Here is a 12,297-nt window from a genome sequence, read left to right as displayed (position 1 = left end):
CCACTGCCATTAGCAATGGTTACATGGAACAGACTTAGTTTTTGGGTACTTGCCAGGTTCTTATGGCCTGGATTGGCCACTGTTCGAAACAGGATGCTGGGCTTGATGGACCCTTGGTCTGACCCAATATGGCATGTTCTTATGTTCTTAAGGGGCTGGATTACGGAACAGAGTAGCTCTCTATTGGCCTGCTTTGCTCTACTCCATTCCTTATTAACCTCTCCTCCTCCTGTTCCCTGCAAGACAGAAGGGGAGGGGTCGTATTAAGGAGCAGAGTAGCGACTCCAAATTCACCCTTCCCTCCTGTTTATGAGAGGAAGGGCTGGATTAGGAAGTAAGGTGGCTGTTTTCTTCTCTTTCTGCTCCGGCCTCTGCCCCTGCTCCCCACAGGCTTCCTGGGAGAGGAGTGGCTGCAGAAGGAAACAGAGGGCTGAGGGAGATTCGTGCCTAGGCCTAGGGAGGAAAAGAGTGGTGCAGCCAGGGGATGGGAGGAAAGTGCTGGGGTCATTTATAGAGATGGAGGGGGAAGACAGAGAGAGAATATGGATGCATGCATCCTCAGCCCCAGTCCATACAAAGGTTGAGGGTGACCACAACTGAAAAATGTCCAGGTGTGGCATTTCCAGAAGGGTGGCTGGTTGGGGGAAGGGGTGGGAGGGAGGGTTTGCTATTTCAAACTCCACACAAACACCATGAAGGAAATGAAACCAGACCTAGCAGTGTTCTTCGAAGTTGGCTGTGCTGATCACATGTGAATGCTTCTTACATTACTCCTGATGCAGGGCAGTTTTATCTGTTTATGTCTAAGGATCAGATCTTGGTAGTTTTCCCAGAATTTGCAGGGCTCCTCTCTATCTTGAATGAATTAATAGCCTCTCCTCTTCTTTTTCACCATTTTGGTGTAATTTCTTTTTATCATGAACTTACAATGGCAAAATGTATTAGAATGCCTGTAATTTCTGTGATGGTGTTTGCTTTCTTTCTTGAAATCTAAAAGTAAAAATTACAGTATTATAAAGTTGTATAAAAGATATGTTGGACTTATGGCAAGTGGAGGAGTCCAGTGAAGGACTAAGCAGAGAAAAGTGTGGGCCAGTGGGTTAGATGTGTGGGGAACGAGGCCTGTTGTGCAAAGGGCTTTGGCTAGCAGGTGCTACACAGGTCCTGGTCAGTATGGTGAGGAGGAGGGAGGAGAACGGGGGAGAGGGGAGAGGAAGAGAAACTCCTCTCCCTCCTGAATCATTCGTTCCACTTCCCTTCCCCTCCCCAGCCTGCCTGGGTCGATTTTTTTTGTCACAGTCCATCCATGCCTCAGAAATTCTGAGTGGTTGTCAATGACTCATTTACATGCATCTATACATCTGAAAACAACAACATTCAACCATACAAGGACTATACAAGTCACAGAAGCAGCTCTGTTACTCATAGCAACAGCTCCAGCGTTTTGCCAATTATCTACTTCTGGGGCTGGATAAAGGATGGGACCTCCTCCTTGTGGCCACGACAATGTTATAGCCTTTGAAAATGGGGCCATGGTTTCTGAAATTTACAGATGCATCTAACTTAATCGTGAGGTTTGCTTTCCAACCAGCATAACTGTGTCTGAGGAGTTCTTGCCATCATAGACTGATGGCACCAAAGTTGCCCGCCACCTGTTTGATGGATAACTTCCAGAATGCTTACAAGGTAATAACTGAGCAGACACCGACAACAAGCCAGCATGACGAACAAGATCATTTTTCTGGTGTATCGCCACCCAAACGAAACAGAAAAGAAATCCCTGAAGAGAGAGCGAGAACAAACCTTCTAGCTATGCTAATGTATTATTTTCAATGTGCTTGGCCTAGGACTTGTCTTTCCATGATGTACACTTACTTATTTCAAATCTTTGGATTGTCTTAGGGTCCTGCGTCTCATTTGTATTCCTTGGTCTAACAGCATTTAAATTCTAATAAAAATACAAAAATTAAATGCAAAACAGGAGCTGTGCCCACTCCCTTTGCGAGGGCCACTGTGAAAGGCATGCCTGTGAGGAAAACAGCGCCTTCCCTGCACAAATGGCTTGGGGACATTGTGTTCAGGTAGTTTTGGCGGGGTAATGGTTGACGGGCACGTGCATGCGAACGTTCCCTTGGAAAACGAGTAACTTATGCACAGATTTGCTGACTTTCTTACACTATCTTACACTATCACCTCTGCCCCTCCGGTGTACAAATGGCACAGTGCAGAAAGACTGGGTAAAATGGAAGTGAAGTAACTAACGCTGCTCCCTCTACTCAAAGCAGAGGTGCACTCTTCTTGGAGACAGGAATTAATGCACTGCAGCTTAGCTACCGGTGCTGTCTGACCAATGTCATTTTGCTTTTGGTGGCCAGTGTCTCTGAATTTTATTATGAAGTACTGATGAAATCCACATTTGTACATGATCGATGAGGACACAATTTGCTAGGAAATGTATTCATTTATTTCTTTTTATGATGCATCAAACTAACTAGTGCTCATGGAGAGTTTAAATATAAAAAAGCACAAGAGATGACATGAAAAGTACAAAAACATGAAGCACTGAGCAATATAAAATAAAACAGAACAAAAGTGATATCTAAATCCTGAGTGCAGGCCCAAATTAATCAAACGCCCTACAAAATAAAATAGACTTCAGGATACGCCAAAGTGTCATACGATCTGCCACGTTACATAATTCAATAGGAAGCTCCTGCCACAATTTCGAAACGCTGCACTAAAAGCTCCAGCACGAGTGGAGCAGAGACCAAGAGCCTTCAATGGGGCTACAAGCAACAAAGCGCCTTACTCCTCGCTATAGTGCGGCAGAAGATGAAAGAAGACCTGCAACGTTTAACAAAAGATTGGGCTGCTCCTCCCCTGTGGTGAATGGTCAGAGCAGCAGGCCCCACTGCCAATCCTTGTGACCTTGGGCAAGTCACTCCATCCCCCATTGCTTCAGGCACAAAGTTAGAGTGTGAGCCCCCTGGGGACAGGGAAATACCTGCAGTACCTGAATGTAAATAATTGTAAATAATTTACTTCTGTATAATTTCTTTAATTATTGTCTCCTTGCTCCACCAGTTCTAGCAACCCTGTTATATTGTAACTTTATTGTTTCTTATGCACTTGTTATATGTACGAAGTTACTGCACCCCTTGTTATCTGTAAACCGGCATGATATGATTGTATCATGAATGCCGGTATAAAAAAGCTCTAAATAAATAAATAAAATAAATGTAATCCGCTCTGAAGTGCCAAAAAGCAGAATATAAAAATCAGATAAATCAATCATTAACTTGGGATGCCCGGCGATGCTTTATTATCTAAGAAAGCACATGTGAAATCCCCACTAACCAAGTCAATCTTTCCCTAAAATGGCTTTATACACGTTCCTGAAAGCAAAATAAATAATTTTGCTTGATGAGTCATTTACATTGGACTTTGTGACTTGCTGTCACCTTACTCTACGCCAAGGGATGATGATCATAATCCAGAAGAAATTACAAGTCCATATCCTCAGTGCCACAATTTAGTCGGAAGTAGCAGATGTTTCTGCTGTGTTATGATGCTCAGGGCCTATGCATGAGAAAGATGCTGCGCAAAATTCTCAGGGAATCTAATAAAAATGTCATAAGCCCCAAGATGTGCAAGCATCATTTCAAAGTCAAAATAGTAACGTTTTAAAGAGAGTGTGGGGACAGGGCTGCCTATAAATATAAAAGGTATGATCAGCTCATCTATTCGAAACAGCAAAACACCATGTTTATCCTTTCCATGGAGATGCAGCCAGAAAAGACCAAAAATGTACGAGGCACGACAAACATATAGGGGCCGATGTAATAAGGTGCGCTGAAGCTGCTGCAGGTTTGTGCGCGCCTATATCCACGTTTTCCCACGCAAAGCCCTATACGGGTATATAATAAGGGTTTTGTGCGCAGGAAAAAAGCGCATATAAACATGCTTACAGGCCTGCGGTTTTTCAGCGCAAGTGCATGCTAATGGAGGCGATTATCTATTTACAGGCAATGCAGGGAGCAGCGCTAGCAGGGAGAGCAGGTTAGTGCGGGGTTTTTAATGCGGGGTTTTAGCACCTGGGTCAGGGCAGGAGTTAACTGAAAGCACTGCTGTGGACTGGTTTTTTGACGCTTTTGCGGGTCAGCCAAGCAGCAGATGGAACGGACAGAGAGAAGGCAGCTTCTCAAGGAGGCAGAATCACGGATCTGCATTTCGTGCTCTCACCGACAATCGGAGTCTGATCGTATCAAGGTTAGATATTGCTCTGCCCCTCTGCCCACCTTTGCATCAACTTCTGAACCACTAATTTATAAATTTTTTTTAAAAAGAATGATTCTCGTGGCGAAAACCTATCACAGGCATTCACTCGCCAATGGATGTCTACGCGGGTTTCTGCGTGGATATCTGCGAATTTTACTACATAGGGCCATTAGTGAATGTTAATGCGTGCATTATGGTGCATATGTTTGGTGTGCGTGGATTTTATGCGCATATCTAATTAGCATACGCAGCCGTTATTACATCCTACGCTTCCGATGGATTTTGCCACGCACGCCAAAAACATCAGTGCAGAAAAATCAGCACAGATTTCAGAATGGGTCTTATATTATCGGCTTGATAAAGAGTAATTCTGAAACAGCCCACAGAGCGCTAAAGCACCTACTTGCAAACTTTAGCCTGAATTTTCAAAGCAGACTTATGCACATAATTCATGGTTTTGTCGGGTGAACACACCGACCTGTTTCTGAGCGAATGTAACGTTGTGTGTGTAGATTTATGCACATACTTTCAAAAATCAAAAGTACATGGACAGATCTGTTCCCTGCTCCAACTCCGTACCCTGGAACGCCTCTGAGTGTGCAGATAAAAGCCTGCGTGAAATTAAGGTCAATGCATACTTTTACCTGCACAACTCCCTGGTGGATTTTCAAAAGGCTATTTACACACACAAAAACCTGGATTGTGTGCTCATTCTCTACACTACTGTCTAACAAGGACATATTTGCCATTTCAGAGACAGTGGTTTACTTGGTTCTCCATTCTCATTATGACCGTCAACTTGATACTGCTAAACAACCACAAAATTGTTTTCATTAATCATTCTAGTGTACTTTAGTTTTCACTAATAGGCAGGTGCAATGCTGCAGGTGCTGTGTAAGCTTTCTAACATACAACTCTGTTATAGCATTTCATCAATCTGCATTACCAAGTCCTTGCTTGTCCTGAATAATAACTGCCAGTCACAAAAAAGCTGGCATCCCTGCTAACAGTGTCAACAGAAATAGCAAGGTCTGAATAGGCAGGAGGAGGTCCACAGTCCTGAGGTGTACTAGCAAGGACATTTCATTTCATGTATTAAAACATCATATCCCACTTCATCAAACATGTCACCCATACAATCATAATGATCAAAATTATAATAACCAAGAATTATTACAAATGCATGTAAAATACAAAACATAACATAAAATTCATATAAAACAAACAAAAAACACACATTCACAGTTTCATCCTTAATTAAACTTAAATCTCCATAGCTTAGCACACATAATACTCTTAATGGGCAACATATTAGATATTGTCAAATACCAGGCCTTCCTAAATTACAAATAGTCCAAAATAAGGCAAATGTCAGATGGTAATGCATTCCATGATGACGGAGCCTGAAAGCTAAATGTAGGTTCTCTGGTGGATTCTAACCGAATAATAGAATGTGAAGTAACCCACTCTGAGATGAACGCAATATTCTTGAAGGAATATAAGGAATTAATTTAGAAAAATAAAAAGGAAAACCAGAGGGCAGGGTACAAGATATAATACAAAATACCTATTCTGTACAGGGGCATTTTCTGCTTTGCGCTGAGATGAAAATAGTATTTATTTGTTAAAAGTATTTATTTGTTAAAAAGTATTTATTTAAAAGTATTTATTTGTTAAAAAGTATTTATTTGTTTAAAAAAGTATTTATTTGTTTAAAAGTATTTATTTGTTAAAAAGTATTTATTTGTTAAAAGTATTTATTTGTTAAAATAGTATTTATTTGTTAAATACTATTGTTACTTTCACTGTTCCTTGTAATTATGTTCAATGGTTGATTGTTATTGTTCAATGTTCTATGTAAAAAACCCCAGTCTAACCTCCCAGACCAGGGCAACCTTTCGTTACTTGTAAACCGGATTGATTTGTATTGCATACAGGAATTCCGGTATATAAAAATTAAAAATAAATAAATAAATAAAATAAATAAAATAAATTGCACCAATCTAAATCAGAAATTCTGAAATCTATATACCGTATATATAGGACTCTCAATAGACTAAATCACCAGTCAGCTGACTGTATTGAAAGCAGGCTGAATCCTTATTTGCTGTCATTTTATTAATACAAATCATTAAGGAAGACATTTTTTGTCAGTAATTGAAGAAGTGTCTTACAACAGGAATGCAGTCATTTATCAATAAAATGGAAATGTCCCTTTCATATTAGTAGCATGAATTCTAAAATAAAAGTAAAACTGGCAAAGAATCAGTTTGGCTTCGTCTATTATTGATGGAGTAATCTTGTTTGGTGGACACGGAAAGGACATGAACAAGGTACTCATTTTTAAATTATAGATAATCAGGAAACAGGCAAACCAGAAAACTGGACACATTTCTAGAACTCTGAATTCCCTGATCAAAAGACCGTTTTACCAGCGACTCGGCACATAGGCTCCTGTCTGCCAAACGCTCCGTGGTATGGCTAAGTTTCTATGAGCTTACGAAATGAGAGAGAATCCTTGCAGCCCCAGACTCTGATGGGTAAATCATTTCAAATCCCTGGACCACCACAGGTTGTAGTCAAACGAGCTAATTTCAACGAAGGGACTTAATAGAGAAGACCGTGAGATGCGTAAAGCATGGGCTGCTGTTTACGGTGTTAGATGAGAACTTTAAGTAGTCAGGGCCAATGACATAGACAGATTTGAAGACCTGACAAGCAACTTTAAAGACAATACATAGACCAAGTAGAAGCCAACGTAAGCTGCAAAATAGGCATTGGCCCTGCTAGGTTAGGCCAATGAGGATTCTCTCCAGCTACCCTCCATGTCTGATAAATCACCATTTCCCAAACCGGGAAAGAGTGAATTTAGTTGATGGATAGATTTTGTGGATTTTTCTCTCTCAAATAAATCCAAGAATTAAATACCAAACATGGGATACAAACAAAAAATGTTTAAACCCCAAAAAATTATTTAAAAAATAATGAAAAAAAAACCCTAAAGAACACAGCATCAGAAGCAAACAGTAGAGTGGTTTAGGTTTATTAGCTAGTGGTGGGTGACACTTGGTATTTCATTACTTGTTAGAAATCAGTTTATTATTTTATAAAGGCGTAGGATATTGGGACCGGCAGATGACTGAATTTTCAGGTGTTGTAACTGACGCCACTTGTGGCCCATTGCGTGGCGAGAGGCAGTGGATGCACACCAGATTACACCGTTTTGTTTTTTTTGTTTAAAATGTTTTCGTTTGTATCCTGTGATTGGCATTTAATTTGTGGATTTTATCTCCACAGGGAAATGATTCTGTATTACTGCATGACCCTATGCATGACATTTGTGGGAAAAAACCCTATGGCATTTATCATGAGCCACATAGGTTAGAAAGTTTGTGCGGTGGATCTACATGACTTGGAGGAGTTTGCTTTGGTTCTTTTATTAACGTGCCAATACTGAGAAATGACTCTTCTTCTCTTGAGTTCCTACCATTTCATATGTGTGAGAAGATTTATAAGATACTTAGTTTGGTCCTTGATGTTCATTTCTATGAAGTAGTTGAATATTTATCAAAGCTTAGCTGAATGGGAGCCAGTCGCTCGCATCACATGTTTGTTTTTTTTCAGCTTCCTGGCCAAAGTAAAGAAGAGGGACTGCAGTAGCCGGAAGAGAAATCTGCGGGGCTGTGGCAGAGCCTGGAGAGGCCTGCAAAGCCGCATAGCCCTCTCCCCTCCCCCCCACCTTGCTGGAGCAGCGCGGTAGCAGTGGCCTCCTTCCACCTCCCTTGTGGCAGCGAGAAGCAGCGGTGCCATCCAACAGCGGCCAAAAACAAGGCCCAGAGGAAAGGGGTAGGCCCGGACTGACACGTTAAGGAGAAGGATTGATAACGGTCATCAGTATATCCTCTTGATATTTCCTCAGCGTCCGACACAGGCAATCATGACGTCCTCCTTTTCTGTTTAGGTGAATGTGTATGTCTGGAGTGGTTTTGACCTGATTTATTTCCTATCTAAAAAATCGTTCTCAGCAGATTAAATTAAGGAATGATCTTCAACCCTGTCTTTTATTAAATTGGGAGTACCATAAGGGTAGTCTCTTTCATCATTTAAGAAAGAACTGAAAGCTTGGCTATTCGATAATGCCTATTCTCTGACTGGTATAACCAATTCCCCCTCTCTCTGATAACCAATTATGTCCTGCACATTACCCCTCCCTCTCTCATCTCCCCCCCCCCCCCTTCAATAATGATTACAAATGCATCTTCTATGTCTTTGAAGTACACCCTTAAATTTGGAATGTTTACCTGTATGTATACCTGCCTTTCAGGCCGATACAGTACAGTGCGCTCCAACGGAGCTCATTGTTAGCCTACTCTTGGACGCGCGTTTTCCCTTACCCCTTATTCAGTAAGGGGCGGAAAATGCGCGTCCAACCCGTGGCACCTAATAGCGCCCTCAACATGCAAATGCATGTTGAGGGCCCTATTAGGTATTCCCCGCGATACAGAAAGTAAAATGTGCAGCCAAGCCGTTCGTCCGCTCTCCCGTGTTTTTACTGAATCAGCCCATTTGTAACTCATGTTTAGTCTGTGAGTGTTAAACCTATACACCATTGTGATCTAGTGATTCTCGCATGGAATGACGGTATATAGAACACTCAAATAAATAAGTAAATAAATAAATCTGTTTTATTTAATATCTATCTGGCCCCAATTCGTAAAATCTTGGCCACCTTGAATGACTGTTATAAAATGTATGCTGATGACATTCAATTTATACTCCAACTACACACTAAATGCCAAGATAAATAATAGGAAATGGTTAGGGAGAGGGGGGAAGAACTGCACAGCAATATTCCATAGGACTCTGTGATGGTTAGAAGGGATGAAAGGAATTTAAACACAGAATCAGGAGGGCATGGGCATTTACAGCAGTATCAAAACAAAACTTCTGAACTTTGCATGTATGATAATTTTTAAAATTTCCTACCTGTTATTTTGTGATATAGGATCCAAACATAGTCAGATTACAGGTTCAGGGTCCATAAAAGTGGCGACATCAAACAAACTAGCTTGTGTAGTATTGTGATTCATTACTGTTAACACAGGATGCATTGAGACAATCTGTAATTCAAAATGAAAAGCCAAATTCCGCAACACAATGTGACAGACTAGCATCCTCATACACAGGCAGGACTAAATTCGTGGCATACACAGAAATGCTATTTATTTGCATCAGAAGGACAACAGCACCCTCTGCTGTAAATTTAATTTTAGTACATAGTGTATTTTCTATTGGATTACCCTTTTCAGAAATTTATGAAGTGATATATTTATAAAACAATAAAAGAAGAAGCAGAGAAGAGCAAGTCCTCTCAAATGTCAACATAAACCAGGCAAATGTATTCAAGTCTACAAAAGCTTCTTTGTATCTTCCAGTTCTGACTGCTTCTTCTTTCACTCTCTCCTCTTCCATCCCTTTCTCCACCTCCAATTAAATTTACTGCTTCCCTTCCTGTTTTCACAACTGAGTTCATCCAGACTGTTTCCCCTCTCCAAATGATATTTATCAAACCTTAAGCTAATTTTTTAAAAAGCAGAATCAAGCCAGGAACTAATTCTTTCTACCTGGATGCTGAGTGCATTCAAGGAACTGGATTTGTGCTTTAAATTGTAGAATTAAGACTCAACAACAAAGTTGTAGGCCATATTCTTTTATTAGACTAACTTAATACATCAGTAACTAGCTTTGGAGTTATCCTCTTTATCATAGATTAAATTAGTCCAATATAAAGGTATCACCTACAACTTGTTTGTTGATCATTAATTCTACATCTCTAAGAGGACCTGAACTAATCGCTGGGCTCGATGGACCTTGGTCTGAACAAGCATGGTACTTCTTATGTTCTTAACACTGCAACCACAGGGGAGACCCTAGGAGGTGATATGCTGCCCTATACAGATGCTGAACTCAGGCGGGTGCAGGGAAGCTGACTTCTCCCTGCTGACTGCAATTGACTGCATAAAATTCAGGCAGGTCTATGGCACGCTGCCATCGGTGCACAGCCCAAGAAGTGAACATAAGGAGCTTGCCCCTTGTGAGCCTTTTGGGGAGTCCCATGGGGATCCAGAGGGACTTTTGTTTTTTGGCTACCTTATGGGCAAGAAAAGGAAGAGAAAGAAGATGTCATCTGCAGCTATAGCTACTGCTCCTGTCTCTGGAAATTTGGATTCTTGGGTTACTCCATCTACTAATCCGCTTAGTACATATTTTGATATAAGCAGAATATAAGCATTTTTAAATAAATAAATACTAGCCTTATTGGGGTAGCTCTTGGGGGCACACCGAATGGAGCTCCATCGGTATCCCCCCCCCCCGAGCAATGTGTGTCTTCTTAGCCCTGAAGATCATAATCCTCCCTCACAACCCTTCTCAAATCCATGTTCACTAATTCAGGGCTAGAGAAGAGATTGGACCCACGAGAGACTTCATGTACCGGGTCTTTCTTGGAGGTAACAGGAGGTTTGCCATTATAATATCTCTTATTCTGGGCAGAGAAATTATAAATTCTGGGAGTGAGATTGTGTCACCTGTTGCTTCCTCATCTCGACCAATATCTGTGATTTTGTCTCCTATTGTATTTTCTGCCCCTCACAGAGGTGTTAATATTTCTTCTCAAAATATTTCCTTAAATGACCTTGCCTCTTCCTTACAACGGGTAGAGAGGATTCTTGAGGGATATGTGGCTAAACTGTGTACTTTTTCTGCTCATGCTTCTGCTCAAATTGGGCATCAATTATTATTGGACAGCCACACCTCCCTGTTAAGTTCCCTCTCTATTCAGGTTTCTGTGTTAATCAATGATAATTCTTCTTTATGTGTGCGGATGGAGAAGCTTGAAAACTGTATTAGATATAGGAATTTGTGCTTCGTAAATTTTCCAGAAAGCTCATTTGTTTTCCCATAAGAAATGGTTAAAAGATATTTTCCTGAAAATGTAAAAACTGTACCCCCAGAATAAGCCTCCGATTAACAAAGTATATTATATCTCCTCTCAGAAATGTACCTTTTCCTCTCAAGAAGGAGATTTAGATGTACTCTTTCCCATAGGTTAGATATTTATGCCTTATTAGAAAATTCTCAGAAGATATTGTTTCAAGGGAAATGTTAATTGTAACTTTTGCATTCGAAACGGCTAGAGATCTGATTATTTTTTCATAATAGATCTTCTACTTTTTTGGGAGAGAAAGTTAATGTTTTTCCTGATTTTTCTCAGCAGATTCAGGTTCAGAGAAAATCTTTTCTTCAATTAAAACCTCAATTTCTCCAATTGGGGGCTTCTTTCTTTCTCAAATGTCCCTCTAAATGTATTTTAATTAATCAGGGAAATAAATGTGTTCTGTGAAGCTGCTCAACTTAAAAGATTTGTGGAAGTAACACAAGGTCAGTGTACAGAATCCTACTTACTAATCAGAGACCATCTGTCTCCTCATTCAATTATTTTGCTGTTTCTTATTTTCTTTATTTGAAGTATTGTATTTTATTACCTGTCATGATTGGTACTTTTCAAGTACTACAGAGGCTTTTTTGTTTGTACTATTTTGAAAATTTAATAAATAGATGGTTTAAAAAAAAACACACTGCAACCACAGTTCTTTGCCCTTCTAACTGTAATTCTTGAAAGTAAAACCAAAATTCCATGTAATTGAAAGTTAAAATAATGAGATCGATGCTCACCAACATGCTGCAAGAAATCTCTGCTTCCAGTTTTGCGTAGAACAAGGTCCTAATTTCCTCGGAAAATATTTCTCCCGCCCTCCCCCTATGACGCTTACAAACCTCGCTAACACAGAGGGGTTTTTTTTTTTTCCTCTAAGGATAAAGAATATTATAATGTGTAAAGAAATAGCTTTAATTTTAGTGAGGACTTGAAGCACTGCATTGAAGCCGAAGCCACACCTGAGGAAGGTATAAAGAGAGGGCGGGAGCTGGCCGCGTCGCTCCCCGTGACGTCATCTCCCG

General features: G+C 40.5%; 1 long non-coding RNA gene across 1 annotated transcript in view; it reads right to left on the bottom strand.

The window, feature by feature from the left end:
- The window catches only part of LOC115075914, a 163,017-nt gene extending 150,721 nt beyond the window's left edge, over positions 1–12,296 (bottom strand). Inside the window, exons 1-2 of the long non-coding RNA XR_003852640.1 lie at positions 12,013–12,296; positions 9,265–9,398 (exon numbers count right to left, since the gene is read on the bottom strand). This is a non-coding gene — a long non-coding RNA (uncharacterized LOC115075914). The remainder of the gene's footprint in view (positions 1–9,264; positions 9,399–12,012) is intronic.
- Between the last annotated feature and the right edge of the window lies 1 nt (position 12,297).

The sequence above is a fragment of the Rhinatrema bivittatum genome, chromosome 14 (genome assembly GCF_901001135.1).
Source record: "Rhinatrema bivittatum chromosome 14, aRhiBiv1.1, whole genome shotgun sequence".
Lineage (NCBI taxonomy): Eukaryota > Metazoa > Chordata > Amphibia > Gymnophiona > Rhinatrematidae > Rhinatrema > Rhinatrema bivittatum.
The sequence above is the reverse complement of the archived record's forward strand: the minus strand, read 5'-3'. Positions and strand labels throughout refer to the sequence as shown.